The sequence below is a fragment of the Zootoca vivipara genome, chromosome 7 (assembly GCF_963506605.1).
Source record: "Zootoca vivipara chromosome 7, rZooViv1.1, whole genome shotgun sequence".
NCBI classification, from domain to species: Eukaryota; Metazoa; Chordata; class Lepidosauria; order Squamata; family Lacertidae; genus Zootoca; species Zootoca vivipara.
The window spans coordinates 48070396-48078518 of NC_083282.1; positions in this window are offsets into that span (position 1 = coordinate 48070396).

The following is an 8123-nucleotide window of genomic DNA, read 5'->3' on the forward strand; positions in this document are numbered from 1 at the left end:
GAGAACATAGCATGAATTCAGAGGTTGAAATGTAGGGGAATTACATTCAAGATGGCCTGTGAGGTCAAATCTATTCATGTATGGAAATGAGCTTGTGGACGTTTCTGAAAAAAAGGACTGCACAGCTATGGGTTATTTCCCACCCCCCTCCAACCCCAAAGCAAGCCCTGAGACGTCAGCTGATAGCACCTTAAAAGCAAATAACTAAGTGTAAAGCCACAGAGAGTCTCCAGAGGAAACCACAGAGCTGTATTCTTGGAAACAGCTTGTCGCAGCTACTCAGAATTTGCTGTGATCATTATCATGGACCAGTGTCATGATGTGCAAACCTGGCTGTTTCAAGCTTTCAGGCTTTCTTGTCAGCTGTCTGCAAGGCTTTTTAAGGTGTCCAAGGGGATCACCTTATAGAAACAGCCAGTATTAACTTATTTCGTAAATGTTGAGGTGCTAGAATCCCAGGGCAGTGAACAATCGAAGCAATAAAAGTCAGTACAATAGAAACTATATTAGGTCAATGTTGTTACAGATCTGGGGCAACAGAATTTAGGGGCGAATGTTAGAAATTAGTAAATGGTAGAATTTAGATAATATTTGTTTAGAGTACTGAAGGGAAGGTTCCAGGCCACTGAAAAATACAGGCCAAGCTGCTTTTCCAGGCCAGGGCCTCACCTGAGATAGAAGAAGTCATTAAAAATGACAAAAACCGTCCTGGAAGCAAGTCAATAACCCATCGATGAAAACCATCATCAGGGCAGAGAAGGCAGTTCCCATGGTTACCGTGGACAGAGAATGGTCTAGGACAGGCATCCCCAAACTGTGGCCCTCCAGATGTTTTGGCCTACAACTCCCATGATCCCTAGCTAACAGGACCAGTGGTTGGGGAAGATGGGAAGTTTGGGGATGCCTGGTCTAGGATTTCAGCTTCCATGACTAGGAAAACAGGGGAGAGGGAGGCTGTGCCCACAGGAAAAAAGTGTCTGGGGTTTTTTCTGGCAAGGGTCTTTGGAAAGGAGAATGGTGGAGGCAGAACTGCGTGAAGTGCTGCTACGAAGGCCAGAATCATCTTGGCAAGTTGGCACAGAGATGGCGTGCAGGTCCAGGATGCCTTGGATTCTAATGGTGCACTGTTGTGGGGAACAAGCCCTTTTTGAGATGTGATACTCTCAACTCTCTCCAAAGTAGACCCAGGTGTGAATTGTATGTGTACAATAAACCATATTTCTTAAGGTTTCCCCTGCATCTTGATTTCCCAATGGAATCTCAACCCTGGATGAGTTCCCAGAACCTCCCGAATCTTGTGAAGCCATTCAGTGAAGATTGCAGTGGCTTGTAACAATATGAATCGCAGCAGCAGCCCAAAGCTGGTAATCCCTAAAATCCAGCAGCCCATTTTTTAAAGCATCCATCCACACCTGATCAGCTACAAGACATCCAGAATTGCCTGGGGATAAATAAATAAAAAGGGGCTTGGCAACAAGGGGATTGCAAGGTTGGTGGTATGTATGTTAGCAGGCCTTACCGTTAGGCAGAAAGAGGCAGCCGGCTCAGGTAGTTTAATTTGGGTGTCATGAGGAATTGTTTGTAATTTAATTTATCATTATATTCTTGCTGCCAGGAAAGGGAGCGGCCCTTGCGGAATTCTGTCTCAGAGTAACAATGACTTCATTCATTGGCTAAAAAGACTGAAAGGTGTGAGCAGGCTCATATCCCCAAAAGCAGTTGCTTTGAATGCTGCCTACATATTTTGCTTCGTAACTTTCATTCTAAATGGATAGGGTCAGACCTGGAGGTCTGGCAAACCTATTCCTCTGCAAACTAGAAAGCACTTGAAATATACCACCAGCTAGGTTCCAGATAAACCAACAACTTCATTATTACAAAGTAGGCTAACTGTATGGAGTTTTAAAGATTTATGGCTCTGGTGTAGATCTTGATTCAAGATCTTGTAAGCAGGAGAAAAGGAAGCACAATGAGGTCTGATTGCTGAGAAGTCGGGGACTGTGGCAAGAACAGGCAGTTAGTGGCTTAGCAGTGTGGGATTGTAGAAAGGAACGGTACAGGGCCAAGAAATGTGAAATGGTTACAGAAAGGAGGATACCAAGCACAGGGGATGAAAGAAGGATGGAAACAGGAAATGAGAAAGTGGGGAAAAGTGGATGCCCTTTAGACAACTGGGGCCATAATGGAGAAGTGGGTCAGGTTTACTTAATGTGCCCCAAAGTCTGGTGCTAAACATGGTATCACTTCCTCAGTGTAGGAAGTGATCCATTGTTGTGTGGGGAAATGAGAGATGCAATTAAAATTCAGTCCGATTGTGCCACATCCACATTTACAGCACTGTGGTGCCACTTTAGCAGCCATTACTTCCACCACTAACCCCCGCCCCAATCCTGGGAACTGTAGTTTGCCTGGCCTGCACCACCACCAGTTGCCGCTCCTCGACCTCCAACTCAAGGGCGCATATGAAAGACGTGCGCCTTTTGGTGCTAAGCTCCTGCAGGAACCAGTTGACTTGCGCAAGAGCTTGGCACTGAAAGCGGGACATTCATTCAGAAGCCAGGGTGGCTTCTGTCATGCCGGGGTGTCCCATTCAAATCAGGACTGTTGATGGGTATATAATCCTAGACCCACTCACCAGGGCCAAGTATTTATTTATTACCTCCCTGCACTGCCTATATATCTTGTTATAATATAATGATTATAATAATAATCTATTATTTATACCCCACCCATCTGGCTGGGTTTCCCCAGCCACTCTGGGTGGCTTCCAGCAAAAAATACAATAATTCATCCAATATTAAAAGCTTCCCTAAACAGGGCTGCCTTAAACGTGTGTGTGTGTGTGTGTGTGTGTGTGTGTGTTGTTGCAGATATGAGGTAACAGAGTCTATTAGTGAATGGTAGAAAATAATAAATGATTAGATTATTTCGGATCTGAAATGAAAATACAAGCTGCAGAGGAATTCCTGGGTTAGCCTATGCAAAAAATGACCTGGGCAAGCTGCACCACACATCAGTAGACCAGTTTAAAACATCAACATCACTGGATGACCCCTCAGGGGAAAACTGGTTGGCGATAATAAAATTAGAGGTGGTGGTGTCAGTCCCTGTGTTTTGTATAGGCATAAAATCTTCTCTCCCAGGCTGAACTCAAGGGAGTTTTTCAGCAGATGCCATGAGCACATAGAACTCATTGGCTGGAAAACCACCTCTTTCCTGAAGTGCCTTTTCCATGGTTATTATTTTTAAAGATTGCATTTTTTTAGAAAGGGGTGAGGAATCAATACACATTTGATTGAGTAAGTGTAAACATGGCACTTGAGTTAAAAATAAAAATGGCAGACCCCCCCCCACATACTCTCTGGGAAGGAAGGGGAAGACAGACTACGGAATCTGCAGTCTATTTGCGGACTACTATATCAGTCAGTCAAACAAATTTGCAAATGGAGAGGGAAGCCAGGCGCAAGCAGCAGGAAAAAAATTAAATATGCAGCTACTCCTGATTTGCATGTATATTGCTGGCAACTGAAAGCTTGGAATCCAGGTTTTGGATTGAAATATGTGAGAGGCAGAAGCCCACAAAGAAAAGAAAACACCTGATATCCATCTTCAAGGCAGGGAGCCATATCTGTCTTCCCAAGTCACTTGCGGCAGAAGCTTAGCCTACGGCAGCCCTCCCAACATGGGCCATGTGGAAAATGAGAGAAAGGAAACCTTCAGGCTCCAGGCAGGCCCAGGTGGCTGCCCAGATCCACTCCAGAACACACCAGGAGGGAGTTTAAATAAAGACAGCGTGAGAGAAGGCCATTCTCTACATTGAAAGGACGTGCAGTTGTGAAATGGACATAGAACATGGAAATTATGGCGTCTTTAACTGGATCGTCGGTCTTTAATTTTAATAGTTGGGGCTTCTATTTATTTGTTTTGTTTACGAATTGCTTCCTATGAAACCTCTCAAAGCGACCTCACAATACAATAAAAGTACATATAGAAGGACTGCATAAATAAGCTGAAACAAGTGCAGATATAAAAAAAAACACCTCAAAATCAACACGGATACCCACTGGCATAAGAATTTCCATTCAGAAAGCTTGCTGAAAGAGGGGAGTCTTCAGCAGATGCCAAAGAGACAATAGAGACAGTGCTTGTCTGATATGCAATGGGAGGACGTTCCATAGCGTAGGTGGCGCCACGAGAGTGGGCCAATTCTGGCGTTGTACGGAATGCATCTACTGATCAGATGCCCTCTCCTGCAAAAAGCAGTGGTTGGTTGGGTGTATAAGGAGTGAGATGATCATTTAAGTAACCTGATTCCAAGATTTATAGGGCGTTGCACACCAGGACCAGGACCTCAAACTTAGCCTGGCAGCTGGTGCAATTTTTTTTAACAACAGTGTAACATGATGGTGGAGACACACCTTTCTATCCTGGCCTTTGCCACTGAGAGATGTATTTTCAGCCTCTTTTGAGGACTCTGTTTTAACTGTTTAGTTCTGAATTTAAAACTTTTGTAACCCACCCAATGAATTGCTGATGAAGGGTGAGTAATAGATCATATTTACAGTTATTATTAGCCCCAGTGAGCAGTTGAGGTGCTAGATTCTCCACTAGCTGCAGCTTCTGGGTCAACTTCAGATAGCCCCACAGAGAACGTATTGCAGTAATCAAATCTGGACAACAGTGGTCAAACTTCCAACTCTACAATTTTACGATTCTATGAAAGCTGGTAAAAGGGCTCTTCTGGGCACTGAGGTCACATGGCTCTCTAGTGGCAGAGATTGAATTATGGGGACTCTATTGAATACTTTGTCATTGTTTTCTATCAGAATAGTTTCCTGTGACTCATTCAAGTTTCCTGACCCTTATCTGATGCTACAGCAACTTATCTGCACCTGACTCTGCACTACTCTTAAACCACTCTTAAAATTTTCAAACCATTACTGCCACACAGATTACAGGAAAAAAACCTGTAAGGAAGTGGTATAAGCCTCAGAGAAAGAGAATGCCTGCTATATCTTTGTACATGCTACTTTGGAAATATAATTTACTTCCTTAATTGTTGTAGTTTGTGAAGGACCGAAGCTCTGACGAATCCCAATGAACACTTAATTTCCTTTCTTTTCCTGTTGGGCAGAATTTGCTCTACAGACACTCCTTAGAGCTTACAAGGACAAACCTAGAGAACTCACAAGCTTGAACTGGGTCTTAAAGATAACATCTCAGTGTTGCTGCCAGATGCACAAGGTACTGTGCTTCAGGGAATGAGGGTGTGCAGCCATGCTCATTTCCCATAGATTATCAGCTTCTCTGGGTTCCAGGAATTCATCTGGAGAAATCTGATCCACTTGTTTCAAAAAAGCTCCACGACCACTTTCCCCTCTCTAGATTAGCCATGCCCACAGGCAGCAAAGGACATTCCTACATCATAATCCTCAGCTATGAGTCTCTTTTCTCTCCACTTGGTAAGTGAATTTGCTTGTTTTGAATAATCAAAGAATGGATCCAGCTACAATTATTTCTCTTGTTGCCAAAAAAAGCATTTGACAAGATTTATTGTCAATTGATGTTTGTTACTTTGGAGAGATTTGGATTTCCCTGAAGAATTTTTAAAAGCTTAAACTCCAGTAAGGACAGGTAGAATCCTTTTGGGTCCATTATATTTAGAGAACGGCACAAAACAGGAACACCCTCTTTCTCTATTGATGTTTGTTTTATGTTTGGAACCACTGGCATGTGCAATTAGCCAAAACAGAGAGATGCATGGCTTTGTGCATGTGAAAGTGGAATTTCAGAGCATACAACAAATTGGCCAAAATCTGAACTAAAGTCAGTGGGCAAGTGTAAATTTTCTGCTTTGTATGCCGGTTGGCGTTTTCGTTGGTGCTCCTATTTAGGAATTTGGGTTTAAATCAGATTAAAACAAGATGGGAATGGAAATCTCTAGGGACTTGGAAAGAGGAGCATTATTTAAACTTACTATTTGAATACACTTTCCATCCTCCATTCAAATAGTAAACTCACTATTTGAATACACTTAAGATGACTGTCCGGTCATGAATAATAAATGTGCTGCATGGCATTTCTTTCCATAGACATAAAAATGTAAGGTGTCAGCATGCTGCAGGTAGCACGGCCATAAATAGGTGGCCATGCCACCTGCAGTGTGAGAGATGGCGGGCAGGCAGGCAGGCAGGTGAGCAAGAGAGCATGCAGCCTGGGGGACAGACAGTCCAGGTCATGGAGTCTGGGGTGGAGAGTTGCTGTGAAGTGTCTTCATTAAACACACCCGAGTAAGGCTTAACAGGAGACACTTCACTCAACCATGTAGCAAACTGCTCTTTGAAGCCCCACCCTCCTCCTTTCAGGTCCTGTGTGGGCACAATTGCAAGCTGCATAAACTGTCTTCGGCACCATGCATACACAAGCACACAACACTGCCTTATTCTGTTGGCTACAATACAATATGCTTCTTTTACGTGTAATTTCAACAGGGGGAGGGGACCCTGTGGGTGCCAGGGAAGGCCTCTGAGGACACCAGGAAAGGCCTCTGTGAGCACATTGCACCCATCGGCAACCCTTGTCCTAACAAGTGCTAACACTGCCAACAATGTTCAGCATGGGTGTCATAAGTATCTGCCCAAACCATCCTTGTATAGTGCATGTTGCTCAGTCACCATGTCAGGTGGTGGGAATCCACATTTAGTTTCCCATCTACCACACCCATGGCAAGTGGGGAGAGGCATTTTGCTGGAGTCTCCGCACATTTCTCCTGTCTTCTTCCCAAAACAAAACTGCAAACACCCTGCCTCACAGCAAGGGGGGTAGAATCTAGCGCTGCCAGCTTTTTAATCTGAAAGGGTCCCAAAAATCATTCTGGCATTATTATTATTTTTTTAAAAATGTGCAGCCTGCATTTACTTAGGATCAAACTACTTTGATGAGGCCTTAAGCTACTGAAGGTAATGGGGCCCTTTGTATGTCCAACCATCCTTTGTAAACAACAAATTGTCAGTTTTTTATGTTGAATATATGCTTTATGGTAATTTATGGACCTAATAGGTATCTAAAGCCATTTGCACATAACAAAATGTGTATTTTATGAAAGTAATTGTTGAACTGAAATACAATTAAGAAGTATATTAATAGCGAAATAATTATTAAGCTCTAACCGCATGTAGGTTTTATTTTATTTGTTTTTATCTTATATTTTGGAAATGTACATCCAGGGTTTTTTCCTTTAATTTTTTTAGCCCCCCCCCCAAGAGAGTGGGGCCTTAAGCTATGGCTTGTTTAGCGTATACGTAAATCTGGCCCTGCCTCCAGTTCTCATTTTGCAACGTTTTGCAACTCCAGCTTGTTATAAATGAATTGTCAGTTTCTTTCTGTTGCATTCTGGAAAACAGTGTGTTGCAATGTTCACATTCTATGCCCCACCCTGCCTTGACACACAGAGCAATAAGCTCTGGCTGGAAGCAGGCTGCCCACATCACTGGTCTTAATATAAGCCAGGACTGCAGTTGTCAGCATGCTTCCCATGCAGTAGCCAAGTTGCACACAGTGCCATTCTCATCAAGTAACACGCATAGGACTGGGATACAAACTTTTTTTGTCTTCATGTTATCTTGGTCTTTCTCGGAGCACCTGATCTGGTAAAGGCAGTTTTCTCCCAGCAAGCAAGACCAGGGTTCAAATCCCCACTCAGGGACAAGGGCCAATGGATGACTTTGGGCTAGTTCCTATCTCTCAAGCCTACCTTACAGGGCTGCTGTGAATCATAGACACCACCTTGAGCTCCTCAGAAGAAAGGAGGACTATAACCCTAATCATTTTGCAAGCTCATTTGAAGTGTTTGTTTAAAGACGTTAGAGGAGGATGGAAACTACTTTGAAAGCGTGTCACACGGCTTCTCATTTGACATTCTGCATTGCAGCATAGGAGCAGCTAAACGTTGGGCAAGATCCATCCCCCAGCTCCTCACTCAGCCATGAGGTTTTTAGACCATGAGCTTCGGCCTGACAACAACTTCTCAGGCTAACCTGCCTCACAGGGTTGTTTTGAGGACAACATGGAAGTGGGAGGGAGGGAAAGAGCAGCCCTCACACCCCCACAGGGAATTGTAATAA